Source organism: Trachurus japonicus, chromosome 3 (genome assembly GCF_045865225.1).
Source record: "Trachurus japonicus isolate A0001 chromosome 3, Traja_1.0".
In the NCBI taxonomy this organism is placed as follows: domain Eukaryota; kingdom Metazoa; phylum Chordata; class Actinopteri; order Carangiformes; family Carangidae; genus Trachurus; species Trachurus japonicus.
Genome location: NC_140909.1, coordinates 28622490 through 28640584, shown reverse-complemented (window position 1 = coordinate 28640584; position 18095 = coordinate 28622490).

Sequence of the window (18095 nt, the reverse complement as noted above, 5' to 3'; positions counted from 1 at the left end):
GTTCATCCAGCGAGCATGAAGTGCATCCCAGGGGCCAGAGCGGGCGATGTTGAGGCTAATCTGAAGCTGCTGGCATGTAAAAGTAAGGTTAAATACAGTAAGATTGTAATCCATGTCGGCGCTAATGACACCCGGCTTCGCCAGTCGGAGTTAACTAAGGTTAATATGGCTTTGGTGTGCAACTTTGCAAAGACAATGTCGGACTCTCTGGCCCGTTGCCCAATTTAGCGAGTGACGATATGTTTAGCCGCATGCGTTCATTCCATCGCTGGATGTCTAGGTGGTGCTTAGATAACGACGTGGCTTACATAGATAACTGGACCTCCTTCTGGGGAAAGACTGGTCTGATTCGGAGAGATGGCGTCCATCCTACTTTGGATGGCGCATCTCTCCTATCTAGGAACATAGGGCACTTTGTTAGCCATGCTAATCCCTGACAAGCACCCAGAGTTCAGACCAGCAGGCAGAGCCGCAGTTTAACATGCCCCTCTGCTGGGTCCTTCATGTTGTCACCCACCCAGCCTATAGAAACTGTGTCTGCCTCGAGGCTGTCTAAGCCTAAACCCGAATCTAGAGGAGTTGTTTATAGCAACTTAGTTAAAATCAAAACCACTGCTCCAGCAAGCCAACCTAATAGAACTATTAAATGTGGTTTGCTCAATATTCGTTCTCTCCCATCCAAGTCTCTCCTAGTGAATGACTTAATTACAAGTCACCATATTGATATATTAAAGGGACAACGAGGAGTTTCTAATCGGTTATAAAAAAGTCTCACGTTAATGTGGATGAATCTCCGCTACCCACACTTGTTAATGGGCCCATTTTCGATAAATATATCATTCTGTCTCTATCGTTATTTTGTTATTATTAGTGGTGGCGGAGAGCCGACCAGCGTTTCTTTACTTTCAGTTTCGCAACGAGTCATGAGAATAACGTAGCTGAATCGCCGTTTATGGTCGGAACTACGGTGGTATCTGAACCTCTTTGAACCTCTGACTTTAATTATTGATGAATGAAAACATGAGTCCGTCTTGCGCCGGTCAAAAGAATTTTACGGTGCGCGCGGAGGCTCATAAAGGTAGTGTGAAAACGCTTCGCTTTTCCAAAACTCCTCGTTGTCCCTTTAACACTCACTGAGACATGGTTGCAGCAAGATGAATATGTTAGTTTGAATGAATCTACCCCTCCTAGTTACATTAACTGTCATGTGCCTCGTAACACTGGCAGAGGAGGAGGAGTGGCTGCTATTTATCAGTCAAATCTGCTTATCAACCCTCGACCTAATAGTTCATATAATACATTTGAAAGCCTTACTGTCAGCCTCTCTCACCCAGACTGGAAAGCAGAAAAACGACTCTTACTTGCTGTAGTGTATCGTCCTCCTGCACCTTATTCTGAGTTCCTAGACGAATTCCCTGACTTTCTGTCAAATTTAGCAATGAGCTCAGACAAAGTCATTATAGTGGGTGACTTTAACATTCATGTGGACGTCGATGATGATTGTCTGGCTACTGCATTCAAGTCACTTTTGGATTCAGTCGGCTTCTCTCAGAGGGTAAACAAACCCACTCACACTCTTAATCATATCCTTGACTTATGCTGCGTTCAAGACAACTCGGAAGTCGGAAAAAAACGAGCTCCGAGTTGTAAAAAATGAATTGAACGGCGTCGAACTCGGAAATTACAGGTCGGGAACTCGGGTATCATATCAGAGCCCCGACTTTCCGACTTGACGTCACGACAACATCAAAACATGACAGCCCTCGTCTTAAATAGTTAGAATTTAGACATTTTTATTTATTTGTTGAGGTTTTAATGCATATTTTTGTGTATTATTGCAGTAGCCTATATGAAATACGTTTATATTAAGGTGTGATTGTTGTATGGTGTGAAATTGCGGTCCTCGTTTGTGACGGAAATAACGTTTAACTGTTATCAAGGCTGTAACATTATATGTGCACTCATCTGCGGCGTCTCCTCTCCTCTAAAATAAACATCATTTACTGCTGCATATATTTTTCGTATTCAGCTATGAGCCACAATATGCCAAACTTCCTTCAGGTATCCATGTTTTTTTTGCGTGAACGCAATGATGTCGGAAGTCGGAAATTTCCAAGTTGGGAATCCCGACCTCCGAGTTGTTATGAACGCACCATTAGTACTTACTTATGGAATAGAAGCTGACCATGTCACAGTTCTTCCTCAGAACCCCGTCTTGTCTGACCATTCTTTAATAACATTTGAATTTACTTTAACAAATGATATCCTACCTGGGAAAAAATCCCACTACAGTAGATGTCTATCTGACACTGCTGTTTCTAGATTTAAAGAGGTTATTCCAGCAGAGCTTGCTGCCACATCCTGTAACAATGTTATGGGCAGTTATGCTGATTTCACCCCCACACAGGTGGACTATCTTGTGGATAGCACTGCAGCAGCACTCCTTGGGACACTTGATGCTGTAGCCCCCCTGAAAAAGAAAGTTATCAACCAGAAAAGAATAGCTCCCTGGTACAGCCCAAACCTGCGCACTTTGAAACAGAAGACCAGACAGCTGGAAAGGAAAACACATTCCAGCCAACATGAGGAAGACCGTCAAGCCTGGAAGGATAGTTTATTAATATATAAAAAAGAACTCCGTAATGCTAGAAGCAATTACTATTCATCTTTAATAGAAAAGAATAAGAACAACCCCAGGTTCCTCTTCAACACTGTGGCCAGGCTGACCAAGAACCATAGTGTAGTTGAGCCATCCATCCCTCCAACTCTAAGCAGTAATGATTTCCTAACTTTCTTTACCGAAAAGATTGTTAATATTAGAACGAAGATTGCCAGTAATGGAGCACAGATTACGGTACCCATAGAAGCACCTCCCAGACTTGGTACACACTTGGACAGCTTCTCTACCATCGACCTGTCAGACTTAACTTCTGCAATTACTTCTTCCAAGTCAGCCACATGTCTGCTGGATCCAGTCCCGACAAGACTACTTAAGGATGTCTTCCCCTTGATTAACATTTCTTTTCTGAACCAAATCAATCTTTCTCTAGTCACAGGCTACGTGCCACAGGCCTTCAAGGTGGCTGTCATTAACCCTTTACTTAAAAAACCTTCTCTTGACCCAGATGTCCTAGCCAACTATAGTCCTATATCCAGCCTTCCTTACATCTCTAAGATCCTCGAGAAGGTTGTCCTGGAGCAGCTACATGAACATCTGCACAGCAACGAGCTCTTTGAAGCTTTCCAATCTGGATTCAGAGAACACCATAGCACTGAAACAGCACTTGTCAAAGTCTCTAATGATCTTCTTATAGCTTCAGACAGAGGTCTCGTCTCTGTACTTGTACTTTTGGACCTCAGTGCTGCATTCGACACCATCGACCACAGCATCCTGCTGCAGAGACTGGATCATGAAATTGGGATTAAAGGACCTGCCCTAAAATGGTTTAAGTCATACTTATCTGACAGGTTTCAATTTGTTAATGTTAATAACGACCACTCAGAGTACAGCAGAGTTACGCATGGTGTACCGCAGGGTTCAGTCTTAGGGCCAATCCTCTTCATTCTTTACATGCTCCCATTAGGTGGCATCATCCGGAAGCACTCAATCAATTTTCACTGTTATGTGGATGATACACAACTCTACTTGTCCATGAAACCAGATGACAGAAGCCGCCTCATCAATCTGCAAGACTGCCTGAAAGACATTAGATCCTGGATGTCCTCTAACTTCTTGCTACTGAATTCAGATAAACTTAGGTCATCATGTTTGGACCTAAACATCTCAGGGACACTTTCTCTAATCAGATCGCTACTCTAGATGGCATCACCCTGACCCTGAGTACACCTGCGAGGAACCTTGGAGTCATTTTTGACCAGGACCTTTCCTTCAGCTCCCACATAAAACACGTGACTAGGACCGCCTTCTTCCATCTGTGCAGTATCACTAAGATTAGGAATATCCTCTCCCAGAGTGATGCTGAGAAACTGGTGCATGCATTTATAACTTCTAGGCTAGACTACTGCAACTCTCTCCTGTCAGGATGTCCGAAAAACTCTCTAAGGAGTCTCCAGCTGGTCCAGAATGGCGAGGGTTTTGACAGGAGAAGCTTCTCTCCACTGACTTCCTGTAGGATTTAGAATAGACTTCAAAATCCTTCTGCTGACTTATAAGGCTCTTAATGATAAAGCTCCGTCCTATCTGAAAGAACTAATCATTCCTTACTGTCCTACCAGAGCACTCCGCTCCCAGAATGCAGGTCTGTTAGTGACTCCCAGTATCTCTAAAAACAGACTGGGAGGTAGAGCCTTCAGTTACCGGGCTCCTTTACTGTGGAACCAGCTCTCTCCATGGGTCAGAGAGGCAGACACTCTAACTACATTTAAGTCTAGACTTAAGACCTTCCTTTATGACAGGGCTTTTAGTTAGGGCTGGTTCAGGTAGGTCTGAACCATTTTATAGCTACGCTGCTATAGGCTTAGACTGCTGGGGACACAACTGGTTACACAGAGCCCTCTCCCCAACCCTCCTCTCCTCTCCTCCTCCCCTCTCCACTCCTCTCCCTGAACTGTCATTTTCTGTTGTACTTTGTAGTTTGGCCTTGGTGTCTCGCACTCTCTCTGTGTTTCCGCAGATCCACCAGAGCTCTCTGCACCAGCCGCCGCCTGCATCGCCCCCCCCCCCTCCCCTCCCTTCCCATGGACCAGTCTGCCACCCAGTCCTCCCATCGAGCTGGCCAGCTCTCCCTTCCCCCCACCCCCACACCCCCACCAGAGGCTGCCTTCATCAACTCCTGCTAACATTTCCATATTTTGCACATTCTGTGACATAAACTGTAAACTGTTTTCTTGTCTGTAACAACATCTATTGCACGTCTGTCCGTCCTGGGTGAGGGATCCCTCCTCTGTTGCTCACCCTGAGGTTTCTCCGATTTTTCCCTGTTAAAATGGTTCTCCATGGAGTTTTTCCTCAGTCGATGTGAGGGTCTAAGGACAGAGGATGTTGTTACGATGCCATGTAAAGCCCTTTGAGACAAACTGTTTGTAAAAACGGGCTATACAAATAAAATTGCCTTGCCTTGCCTTGCCTTCTTTGACAGGGAGCCAGTGGAGAGAGTGGAGGACAGAGCGAGTGGAGAGAGTGGAGTCTATGGAGGGAGTGGGCGGTAATGCCAGTGAGGAGAGAGTTGCAGTAATCAAGATGGGAGAAGATGAAGGCATGAATGAGGGATTTAGCAGCAGGGGGGAGAGGCAGTGTTTGAATTTTGGCAATACTGCAGAGGTGAAAGTATGAGGTTTTGATGATGAGTTGACATGTGGATCAAATGAGAGGGTGGGGTCCAGGATGAAACCAAGGTTTCATGCTGGGGGCGGGGGTGATGGTTGAGCTATCAATGGTGAGTGAGATGGGTAGGGGAGGAGTTCAGTCCTGTCAGCGTTGAGTTTGAGGAAGTTGTGGATTAACCAGGTTTTTATTGCTGAGATGCACGTTTCAATGTGAATGAGTTGTGGGTTCTGGGTGGAATTTGTGGTGTTGTGCACCCTAAAGTCGGTACTTTTAAAGGGGACCTATTATGCTTTTCCAGCTTTTCAGACTTTTATATATGTTTAAAATGTTGGATAATGGTTCTAGAGGCCGTGGAAGTGTCATATCCTGAGGTTAATGCATTTGGAGGTAAACCCTGCTAGATAATTGGGATTTCTGTTACACTCGGTTGCGCTGAGTTTTTTTTGACATGAGCTCGCGTCTACGTCATGGCGTGCCGGACTCCCCTACATGGTCATGCCGAGGTCTCTGCTCCAGCCGGCCCCGCCTCCTCCCATGCTGCTCTGTTGTGGCTGGTGTCACAGCGGAGAGCAGAGTGGTCTACTTCCTGCTTCTTCCCTGCATGTTTTAGCGCTGTAGCGTCACTTTACTAAGTTTTATTTAGAAGTTTACGCTGACGTTTCATGTAAGTGAAGCTCTACCTGTGTGAGGAGCGACGTACCGCCGGGGCGACGTTGTTCGCCGGACCGACGTAACGCTGGACCGCCGGAGCACCGGAGCTCTGGAGCTGCAGCGGCTCCTCACACAGGCAGAGCCCGTCTGCAGGCCTCCTTGGCCGGGCAGGCGTCCGTGCTCATCGCGGTAGAGAAAACCATCGCTAATAGACATACCCGCAGGTTTTTTAGACGTTTACCGCCGTGTGGTTAGTCTATTTAGCAGAATGTTGGTCTCATTGATGAAATCTTGTGGCAGTTGAATTAGTTTGAATGAAAAGTGAAGCTGTGAGAAGGAGGAGGAGAGGAGCAGTGCTGCTGTAGTCTGTGCACAAATCACCACATTTACATCAATAAATAACTGTTTTACAATGAACTGACCATTCTTCATATATTTTTAATTTATTTTATATATTTATTTTTGCATTTTTATATTACATGTTACATGGTTACAGTAGCCTACATGGCAAAGACTACTCCATACCATCTTTGGTTAGGGTGAGACTAGGTCATGGGCACATTTCATTACACAATGTAGACTGGTCAGATGCATACTGGAGATGTGGCAATTTGCCTACTGCAGATTTAGCTTTTGTTTGCATACTACATTTTGGCCAAATCAGTATAGGTACTAGTAGTAGACATCGTCATGGTAACGCAATGCTGAGGGAGTGGTTCATTTGCATTTAAAGGGAGGGGCCACTGAAACAGACCGTTTTGCAGAGCCCTGTTTTTGAGAATGCTGTGATGTTTGATCTTTGGGGTATTTTGACCGAAGCACGTCACAGACATGTCTTTAAGACACCCAGGAACTATTTTAGTTTGTGAAAAAAGGAGCATAATAGGTCCCCTTTAATGGAAACACACAGGATTCAAATTTCTTTTAATGCGCATTTCCCCAGTAATTCGAATCACTTTGGATGGAAACATGGCTAGTGACAGTGGTGTGGTTTTTAATTTGGACTGGCAAAACTTGAACCGCCACCTTACCGTGGTGGAGGGGTTTGAGCACCCGAATGATCCTAGGAGCTATGTTGTCCGGGGCTTAATGCCCCTGGTAGGTTCTCCCAAGGCAAACAGGTCCTAGCTGACAGGTCAGACTAAGAGCGGTTCCAAGCCCCTATGAAGAAGAAAACATCGAGGAAGTGTACGTCGCCCGGATTGGCGTTACCGGGGCCCCACCCTGGAGCCAGGCCTGGGGTCGGGGCTCGCAGGCGAGCGTCTGGTGGCCGGGTCTTGGCCCACGGGACCCGGCCGGGCGCAGCCCGAACAAGCGACGTGGGCCCGCCTTTCCGTAGGCTCACCACCCGCGGGAGGGTTCAGAAGGGGCCGGTGCTGTGTGATTTGGGTGGCAGCCGTGGGCGGGGACCCCGGCGACCCAATCCCCGGACAACGACTCTGGCTTTAGGGACATGGAATGTCACCTCGCTGGGGGGGAAAGAGCCTGAGCTTGTGCGGGAGGCTGAGAGGTATTGGCTAGAGATAGTCGGGCTCACCTCCACGCACAGCCTGGGCTCCGGAACCCAACTCCGTGAGAGAGGTTGGACTCTCTTCCACTCTGGAGTTGCCCATGGTGAGAGGCGGCGAGCTGGTGTGGGCTTGCTCATAGCTCCCCAGCTCAGCCGCCATGTGTTGGAGTTCTCCCCACTTAACAAGAGGGTCGCTTCCCTGCGCCTTTGGGTCGGGGATAGGTCTCTCACTGTCGTTTCGGCCTACGGGCCGAACGGCAGTGCAGAGTACCCAGCCTTCCTGGAGACCCTGGGAGGGGTGCTGGAAAGTGCCCCAACTGGGGACTCCATCGTTCTGTTGGGGGACTTCAACGCTCACGTGGGCAGCGACAGTGTTACCTGGAGAGGTGTGATTGGGAGGAACGGCCTCCCCGATCTGAACCCGAGTGGTGTTTTGTTATTGGACCTCTGTGCTAGCCACAGTCTGTCCATAACGAACACCATGTTCGAGCATAAGGGTGTCCATCAGTGCACGTGGCACCAGGACACCCTAGGACGGAGGTCAATGATCGACTTTGTAGTCGTGTCATCTGACCTCCGGCCGTATGTCTTGGACACTCGGGTGAAGAGAGGGGCTGAGCTGTCAACTGATCACCACCTGGTGGTGAGTTGGATCCGCTGGCAGGGGAGGAAGCTGGTCAGACCTGGAAGACCCAAGCGTATCGTGACGGTCTGCTGGGAACGCCTGGCAGAATCCCCTGTCAGGGAGGTCTTCAACTCCCACCTCCGGGAGAGCTTTGACCGGATTCCGAGGGAGGCCGGAGACATTGACTTCGAATGGACCATGTTCTCCACTTCCATTGTTGACGCGGCCCGTCCAGAGCTGTGGCCGTAAGGTCTCCAGTGCCTGTCGCGGTGGCAATCCCCGAACCCGGTGGTGGACACCGGAAGTAAGGGATGCCGTCAAGCTGAAGAAGGAGTCCTACCGAGCCTGGCTAGCTCGGGGGACGCCCGAGGCAGCTGACGGGTACCGGCAGGCCAAGCGGACGGCAGCCCGGGCGGTCGCGGAAGCAAAAACTCGTGTCTGGGAAAAGTTTGGGGAGGCCATGGAGGAGGACTACCGGTCAGCCTCGAGGAAATTCTGGCAAACCATCCGACGTCTCAGGAGGGGAAAGCAGTGCTCCGCCAACACTGTTTACAGTGGAGGAGGGGAGCTGTTGACCTCGACTGGGGATATCGTCGGGCGGTGGAAGGAATACTTCGAGGATCTCCTCAATCCCACTGACACGCCTTCCGTTGAGGAAGCAGAGGCTGAGGACTCAGAGGTAGATTCATTCATCACCCAAGCTGAAGTCACTGAGGTAGTCCGGAAGCTCCTCAGTGGCAAGGCACCGGGGGTGGATGAAGTCCGCCCTGAGTACCTCAAGTCTCTGGATGTTGCGGGGCTGTCGTGGCTGACACGCCTCTGCCGCATTGCGTGGCAGTCGGGGACAGTGCCTCTGGACTGGCAGACTGGGGTGGTGGTCCCTCTCTTCAAAAAGGGGGACCGGAGGTGTGTTCCAACTACCGGGGGATCACACTCCTCAGCCTCCCGGGGAAAGTCTATTCCAGGGTGCTGGAGAGGAGAATTCGGCCGATAGTCGAACCTCGGATTCAGGAGGAACAATGCGGTTTTCGTCCTGGCCGTGGAACGCTGGACCAGCTCTACACCCTCCGCAGGGTGCTCAAGGGCGCATGGGAGTTTGCCCAACCAGTCCACATGTGTTTTGTGGACTTGGAGAAGGCTTTCCGAGAGTATGGGGGTCAGAGGCCCTCTGCTGAGGGCTGTACGATCCCTGTATGACCCGGTGCGTGTTGGACTCCGGCAGGGCTGCCCTTTGTCACCGGTTCTGTTCATTATTTTTATGGACAGAATTTCTAGGTGCAGCCAAGGGCCGGAGGGGGTACGGTTTGGGAGCCGCTTGATTTCATCTCTGCTTTTTGCAGATGATGTGGTCTTGTTGGCTCCCTTGAGCCAGGACCTTCAGCATGCACTGGGGCGGTTTGCAGCCGAGTGTGAAGCAGCTAGGATGAGAATCAGCACCTCTAAGTCCGAGGCCATGGTTCTCGACTGGAAAAAGGTGGCTTGCACCCTCCAGGTCAGGGGAGAGTTCCTGCCTCAGGTGGAGGAGTTTAAGCATCCTGGGGTCTTGTTCACGAGTGAGGGGAGAATGGAGCGCAAGATCGACAGGCGGATCGGTGCGGCGGCCGCAGTAATGCGGTCATTGTATCGGTCCGTCGTGGTGAAGAAGGAGCTGAGCCGAAAGGCAAAGCTCTCGATTTACCGGTCGATCTACATTCCCACCCTCACCTATGGTCATGAACTCTGGGTCATGACCGAAAGAACTGGATCCCGGATACAAGCGGCCGAAATGAGTTTCCTCCGCAGGGTGGCGGGGCGCTCCCTTAGAGATAGGGTGAGGAGCTCTGTCACCCGGGAGGAGCTCGGAGTAGAGCCGCTGCTCCTCCACATCGAGAGGAGCCAGCTGAGGTGGCTCGGGCACCTGTATAGGATGCCCCCTGGACGCCTCCCTCATGAGGTGTTCCGGGCATGTCCCACCGGGAGGAGGCCCCGAGGAAGACCCAGGACACGCTGGAGTGACTACGTCTCTCGGCTGGCCTGGGAACGCCTTGGGGTCCCCCCGGAAGAGCTGGAGGAAGTGTCCGGGGAGAGGGAAGTCTGGGGATCCCTGCTCCGACTGCTGCCCCCGCGACCCGACTCCGGATAATGCGGCAGACAATGGATGGATGGACTGGCAAATACAAACAATACAGAATGAAATGACCACTGCTACAAATAACCTTGCTTTATATAACTAAGCCTCTTCCCCATTATGAGTCAATCCTATCCACTCATGTCCTATCCACTCAACCACCTGAATACCACAGTATGCTTTATGTTGACAGCTAGCACATTAGTCACTAATGATTTTAAATGATCTAGTCAGAATATCAGGTTAAATGACAGAAAGTCTCTTCTTCTCAATAATCCAACACACAGACACACACACTAGGTTCCCTCTGTGGAGTTTGTCTGAGGTCATGGTGGTAAAAGGAGGAAATGAGTAAGTGAGGTGGAAGGAGACGATGTGAGCCGAGGCAAAATTGATTCATCTTTGGACAGTGAATTACAACATTTTATATCCATCAAAACACAACAGGTCCGAGAACAGTGTGAACCTTTGTGCTTCGTTTCCTCAAGCTGTTTTTGTGACTGCGACTCCTCACAGCAGGAAGCTGTTTCATGCATTAACAGCGCCGCCATGTTGATTTGTTCTGTTGGGTCTGTGTGGAGACGGAGTGTCCACGGAGACAGTAGTGTCCTGGCCACTGAATCAATGTCCTTTTACAGACAGTAGCCTCCTGTGGTGCTCCTGCCTGTGGGAGACATGCTGCTGCTTCTGCCTTTATTCTTCCTGTTGAAATGGAGAGAACACATTGTCCTGAAAATCACAAAGCACACAAAGGCCAGTGTTCATTTTTAACTGATATATAATGCACACACATGTTAAACATGCACCGCCAGGTTTCTTTGCTACTGTTGAGTATTTGTTGTATTTGTTGTTAGTGTATTTATAGAGCCTTATAATTTTTCAGTTGCACTGAGAGGAGCCTGGAAAATAAGCAGATGCAGCAGGAAAGATTTAGTTAGGCTCAGCACATGATGAGCCCAAACATAGTTTCAGAGCCAGAATATCAACAGGTTACTTTTAAAGGACCAGGTTGGTGGTTCAGTGGACCATGGAGTAGTTACTGGTTTGGTCTACTAAGACTTGAACCCTAAACGCAGCTAAAGGAAGATCAGAGGACAAACATACAAGACATGGACATAGATGTGTATCGCCTGTAACAACGGCGCTGCTATATAAACAAAAGGACGTCGCTGCTCTTCAGTCTAACCTGCAGCTCCACAGAGGAGCTGTCAGAGGAGCTCTGCTGTTCCTCTCTCTTCAGCCTGGTGTTTGACTGCACATTATAGAAAAACAGTTCCAACACTAGAAGATCCAGCTGCCAATGCTGCCCATCGAAATCGTATCGAAATCCTACCGAATCAAACTGAATCGTTCCATTTTAAAATCTATCGTTCCTGAATCGAGGATTAAGGTGGTCATGGGCCCCTAGGCTACTCTTTGTGTTGGGCCCCCCCTAATCATGCTTTACCGGAAAATTAATGTATTGCCATAAATGGCCCACATAGAAATTCTAAGGTGAACTGGCATACACAAACAGCCAAAACGTAAGTGTTTCCTCTATATTTATTCAAGTAGTTGCCACAAAATGACCACATCACAGCTAGATGAGAAATCCAACTTTACAAACAAAACACAAATACGAACAAGCTGAGGGCCCAGTGCATATAAGTAGCTCTTTAAATCATGCTAAATATATATATGTTACTTTTGACCTGTGCCACCACAGCCACAAAACCATTAACAGCAAAGCAACAACATACTTCCCTAGGCTACTTTCACAATTCATCTGCAAGTTACCACTTTTCTAAAACAACAGTTAAGATATAACATCTGTATCAGTACAGAACACCCTCTAAGACAAAATCACAACATCCTTATTACTAGGCTACTGAAACACAAACCACTGTGCAATAGGCTACATCAAACCCTGTATAAAACAAAGCATAATAAACACAGCAGCAGCTCCATGCAACAGCATAAGAGCAGCAGAGCAAAAATATGTACATATTCAGATTTGATTTTTTTCAGATTCAGATTTCAGATTCCTATCTTTACATTTTTTTCTTTCTCGACTTTCTGGCAGAGAAGTCCTTAATGACAGCAGTGAAATCCAATTTCCGGAGAACATCATGTTCAATGGACATCAAAGACAAGTGGTTTAGTCTCTTTTGGCCCATTGTGGATCTCAGCCTGTTTTTGATTAATCCAAGAGTCATAAACAGCCTGAGCGCAATGTCAACATTAGGAAACACTGCCTGTAGTTTCCTTTCTCTTATAAGTTGCAACAGTGACCTTGCTGAGATGTCTTCATTTCCTTTGATAAACTGTCTAAATTGTACGGTTTCTTCTACAAAATCTTCCTCCAGATCACCTGCATATTTCCTCTGCAGTTTAGCTGCTCTTGTACGAAGATGCTGTGTGGAAATAGATGGGATCTCATTAAAAACCTGAAGGTCTGCTGAATATCTTTGTAGGAGTGATACCTCCTATCCAGCTCGGCAACAAGACGATCTATGATGGCAATGAAAACAGTTGTTTTAAATTTGTCTCTGCCAGATCGCTCACAGTCAGATTCAGTAGTGGATTCATCTGCTTGTCTTTTCCTTTTTCTCTGTCTCTGTGTGTCCACTTTGTAGATTTGGGACAAAGTTGGAGACATGTTTTTTGCATCACTTTCAAACTTGTCAAAATCATCCCGGAGATCAGCGACGTAATCCCTCAATGAGTTGACCAAATGAACAGCATTACATGAATCCAGTTCAACTGCCTGTAAAGTAGCGCTGGTCTTGTGGAATCGCTGCAGGATGTTGTTCCACACATTACACAGAACGGCGTTCTCTAGTTTGTCCATTTTTGAATACAGTGGCTTCATCCCGTGTAGTAAGACTTTGGTTTGTGTCATTACTTATCTTGTGCAGTCATTACTTATCTTGTGCAGCGATTCTGGCGTAATTCAGGTGCTTTTGTTGCTTGCGCGTGAGCTGACCATCTAGTGTCTGCAAGACTTTTCAAAGTCTCTATCCTGTGGTTGTCATTTGGCTCTAAACCTGCTGTGATTGTCTGCCAGCGGGAGGTGGATTTGGAGGAAAAATTTAAAAGTGTCTGCACAAAGTAAAAAAATTCCTCCGTCTCAAGGCAGCAGTTAACACTGTGTGAGCGTGTGTGCAGCACAAGTTACAGTGGGTACTAGTTTCATTTGGACGGTTTCATGCGAGATTCTCGTGTGAGTCACGGGAGAGTCACGCGGATTTTTTGTGGAGGAGTAATTGTGTTTTCACCAGAAGTTGCAATGTGCCCAAACGACCGCCAGGTGGCATCTGTGAGCAGGAGGACACCTCCATAAGACAGCAGCATGGAGCAGTGAACACGAATGGGGAACACAATATAATAATAATACAGTATAGTTTTTCAATGAGACAAATGTAACGACGGCAGCTATAGGCTACATCTCACTCTCTTTCATTGATCCTCTCGTCAGCTCCAAACACACCCGTCTGCACTGCGATTACGGACCACAGCGTGGTTTTCCACACAGCTGTTAATTAACTCAGTGGGCGCTGCTGGTGTGTTTTTAAAATGAGCCAACTACTGTACAGTAGTGTTCATTCCCCACCTTGTTTGATTGAGAGTGTAGCTGGATGATTTCTCATGAATGGACGGGCAATAGCCTATGTCACTTTCGGGCTGGGCGATAAAACAGGATATCCTGAAATAACTTTCCCTCGATAGAAATAGGCTACAAGACGCGGCCGATACAAAGTGGATAGGTTTCATTCATCCATGTTTTGACAGAAAACACAAACAACCAGGGCCATAGGGCAATATGGGCAAATGCCACAACAGCCGCGTGAAGATGCAGCCGTGCTGATGTGACCGCAAAAAACAAAACAAAAACAAAAGTCAGTCGGGGTCAGCTGGTTTACAGCCGGCCGACTCTGAAACACTCGAGACACAATAACATCACTAACGCAAGAAAGGTATAGCTCACTTAGTAGAGCAGCTCTCACTGTACATAAGGATTTTATTTCAGTCTGGGATCGAATCCCAACGTGCAGTTTTAGTGAACAATCCATTTTCTCTTGTCATCATTATTATGATCACTGATATAGCCTATGTGCATATAGCCTACCGTAGCCTATGTGTGTGTTTGTGTAATGTATGGCCTCTGTCAAAAATGCCAGGACCTCTTCTTGGTGCCAGTGATAATGAAAGGTGACACCGTCACTGTGCTTTTAAATATGAAGCTTATCCAAACAAAAAACTAGAGCAACAGCAACTCTCATATTTAAATTGTGTTTTATATTGATTTCATATATTTCACTGATTGCAATTAGGCTATAGAATGCGAGTGTGTGTTTTATTGAAAGCGAGGCTGGGTGAAAATCGCTACAGTGGGGTTTATATGCAGCGGTCTGTAGGACCAGCTTAATAGGCACATCAGCGACACATTAGCAGCTTCATTTAGGATCTCTGCCCAATAGGTGTGCTTGTGGATACTTCACTCAAGTAGGCTACAGCCCTGCCCCCCACAGAACTTCACACAGCTGTTCATTGATGATATTTAGCCTAATTGTATGTGACTGAGACCTTTATCTACCTAAACAGAGGGTAACATGAATAAATACCCTGGAAACTGTTACATTATGTCACGACGCAGCGCGCCCCCCCCCCCCCACATTAGGATAAATATAACTGTAGATGAAAACAATAATTGAGGAAAAAAATAAGCTATTGTCGACCCGAGGTATAAATGCCCAGAAATCGAGTGTTTCATTTGTGTAAGTTGTAAGCTCCAGAAACCATCACATATGGACTGAGAGACCTGTAGTTTTAATGTAAACAAAGTCATTTACGTAAGAAAAACACAAACGTCTGTGTGAGACCGTCTTGGTGGTTCTAATGTTAACATTAGCCTAATGAAGAATGAAGAAAACACGTTACAAATAAACTATGACCGAATTGACAGCCGAAACAGTGTGCACTTATCTCAAGGAAATTTAAATCGAATGCAACTGTAACTTGTAATCCAAGAGGCTTCATCAGTTCATACGCATCAGATACATAACTGATGAAGCCTCTTGGATGAGAGGTGAAACGTCTTCCTAGACAAATAACCAAGTCCAGTTGCATTCGATTTAAATTTCCTTGAGATAACTATGACCAGGACAAATGAGAATATTCACAGGCTTACGGCCGGAGTCAACTCGCAACAATGTAGCTTTCCCTCGATTAAAGTAGTTCTGTCATCTCCGGATAAGAGACAGCACCCGACAGATATGTGCTAAATGTTTGGATGCAACAAAGTCACTGTCAGCATCTAATCTGTCCCTTAAAGAGCAGCTGCTGCCAGATGTGCATTATTGCTCCGCTCATGAGTCCAGCCGCATCGGGTCCAGGCTGCTGGCACGGATGAAGCAGCTTAGAAACTGTTTAAACGAGCGATCGTGGGCTATGAGTGGATTGTTACATTCACCAGAACTTGCAGAAAATAGATGTGAGACAATTTACTCAAACTTGGAGCCAGACCCGGCCAGGCTACAGGTGAGATCAGAAATATGGAGGGGTCCAGGACCCCCATGAGAACCACTGATCCTGTTGCACGTACTGTAACCACTGTGATAACAATAAAAAAACAACAACATTGATCTGATTCACCGGCATAGCGATCCCTCTCTCCATTCACTCTCTAGCTCACTCGACCACAGCTGCAAATAAAGTAGCCTATGGCCTATGAACAGCACCACTCTCCATTGCAGCTACGTTGTGGTCAAACGTGGAATTATCCCAAAATCTTTTGAGCTGCATCTCAGTACGATGCTTCCACCTAGTGGCTACAATGTGACCTACAATTTCACGCAACGCGTGAATCACGCTTTCCGTTAGGGAAACGTCCATTTGAAACTAGTACCCACTGTACCCACTCTGTTAAAGGATTTATCTCCTTAATGCGTGCTTGTAGGCCAGTGTAAACTCCAGACATGTTGGCTGCATTGTCGTAGCATTGGCCTCTGCAGTGACTGATATCAATGCCCATGTCTTGTAAAACACCAAGAACAGACCGGCAAAGTGATTCTCCCGAATGACTCTGGATTGGCAGAAACCTCACAAAACGCTCTGCGATGCAGCCATCAGGTGACACATATCGCATGATGAATGTGAGTTGGTCGATGTGCATAACATCAGGAGTGGAATCAACAATGATCGAAAAGTACTTTGAAACTTTCATCTGACTGATGATCTCTGCGAGGACCTGTTCTCCCATAAGTTCAAGTCCAGGCATGTTTTTGATGAGAGGTATGATGGCGTTCCCTTCCCAGCATTCCCATATTTTTCTATATGCGCTTTCAAAAAGGGATCAAACTCGCTAATAACTTCCAGCACACCCATAAAGTTTCCATTATCTGGTTGCCCAAAAACTTCACTGTGTCCCCTGAAAGGCAGTCCTCGCTCCACTAAAAACTTCACCACTGAAACCACCCTCTTTAATACATCGGTCCAATATTCACATTCATTGTCAAATTGTTTTTTAAGTTCTGAATCTATATGCCCAGCATCAGCACAGTGGGTAACATAGGCGACCAATCATAGCCTGTCTGTGGCTCTCTGTCCCTTCATGTTCAGCCAGGCGAGCAGCAGCATTTTTCCAGTCACAATAGCCTGCTGTCAGCGCAGACTTATCACTGTTCCCAAATAATTTACATGCGAAACAAAACACTGTGCCTTTTGAAGGGGAGTAGAGCAACCATTGTCTTGGCACAGTTTCACCATTTGCCAGTTTCCTTTTAAAGAGAGTTTTGGAAAAGTACCTCTTTTGGTGTTTATGTTGTCTTTCTGAGTTAATGACGTCTGCGTCTTTGTTTTGACAATTTTCAGGGCCAACTTTAACCCAGTATGCCCTCATATTATCATCAATTTTATCCCAACATCCAGGATCCGAGCTGTAGGTCGGAGTATTTGCGGGCTCTTGTCTCCTCTCCTCTGCCGCAACAACAGGTGAGGAGGGGGCGGGCATTTCCTCCACATCTGCCGGCGGCCGGGGCGGGACTGACCCACGATTGAATGAACCGAGGCCTGGTTCAGGTGCCTGATCGTGACCCTCTGCTGACTGAGATGGTTGTGGTGCTGAAGCCTCTGCATCATTGCGGTCACGGGTGTCAGTGTGGGGTCGTTCACCATACGGCTGGTTCTATTTTACAGCTCTAACGTTAGGTTAGAGCTGTAAAATAGAACCAGCCTTACAAACTAACCTGTGTGTGGGAGCGAGCATGTATGGGTTGCATCCTTGTCAGTCAATCACGGGTAGGAGAGGCTGTGGGCTTGTGTCTGTGTGGAGGTGTGTCTGTGACTGTGGGGTTGTGTCTGTGGAGGTGTTTCTGTGACTGTGGGGTTGTGTCTGTGGAGGTGTGTCTGTGACTGTGGGGTTGTGTCTGCGTGCGTCACTGGGGGGGGGCGTAGTGGCAGTAATTAATATCACCTGCACCTGCTTGTGGTTTTTTTCCCCCCATACATTCATTTATTAGAATTACTTCCACCACAAATAGATTTTTCTGCTTTTGTTTCAATCAACAATGCAATATCAATCCATTCATTCATCTCTGCATAGCGCTGTTTCTCCATTATTGTCGTTCACACACAGTGGTGCAGTGTGCGGTGTCCCCCCAGTCTTTTTTTTTCTTTTTTTTTTGAGAGGAACTAAGCTGGATTTTCCTCATCCCCATCCCCATCGTATCCACAGCTCGATCTATTGATTTTTTGACGGCTTTGTTGTAAACAAATGCACGTGGCGATGTATTGATTTTTTTGACGGCTTCGGTTGTCAACAAATGCACATGGCCAGGCAGAGGTGTAGCAAAGTAACGGGCAATTTCCACTGGATGATGAGTGACAAGGATGATGCAACCCAAATACATGCTCGATCCCACATTATATGCGTCTT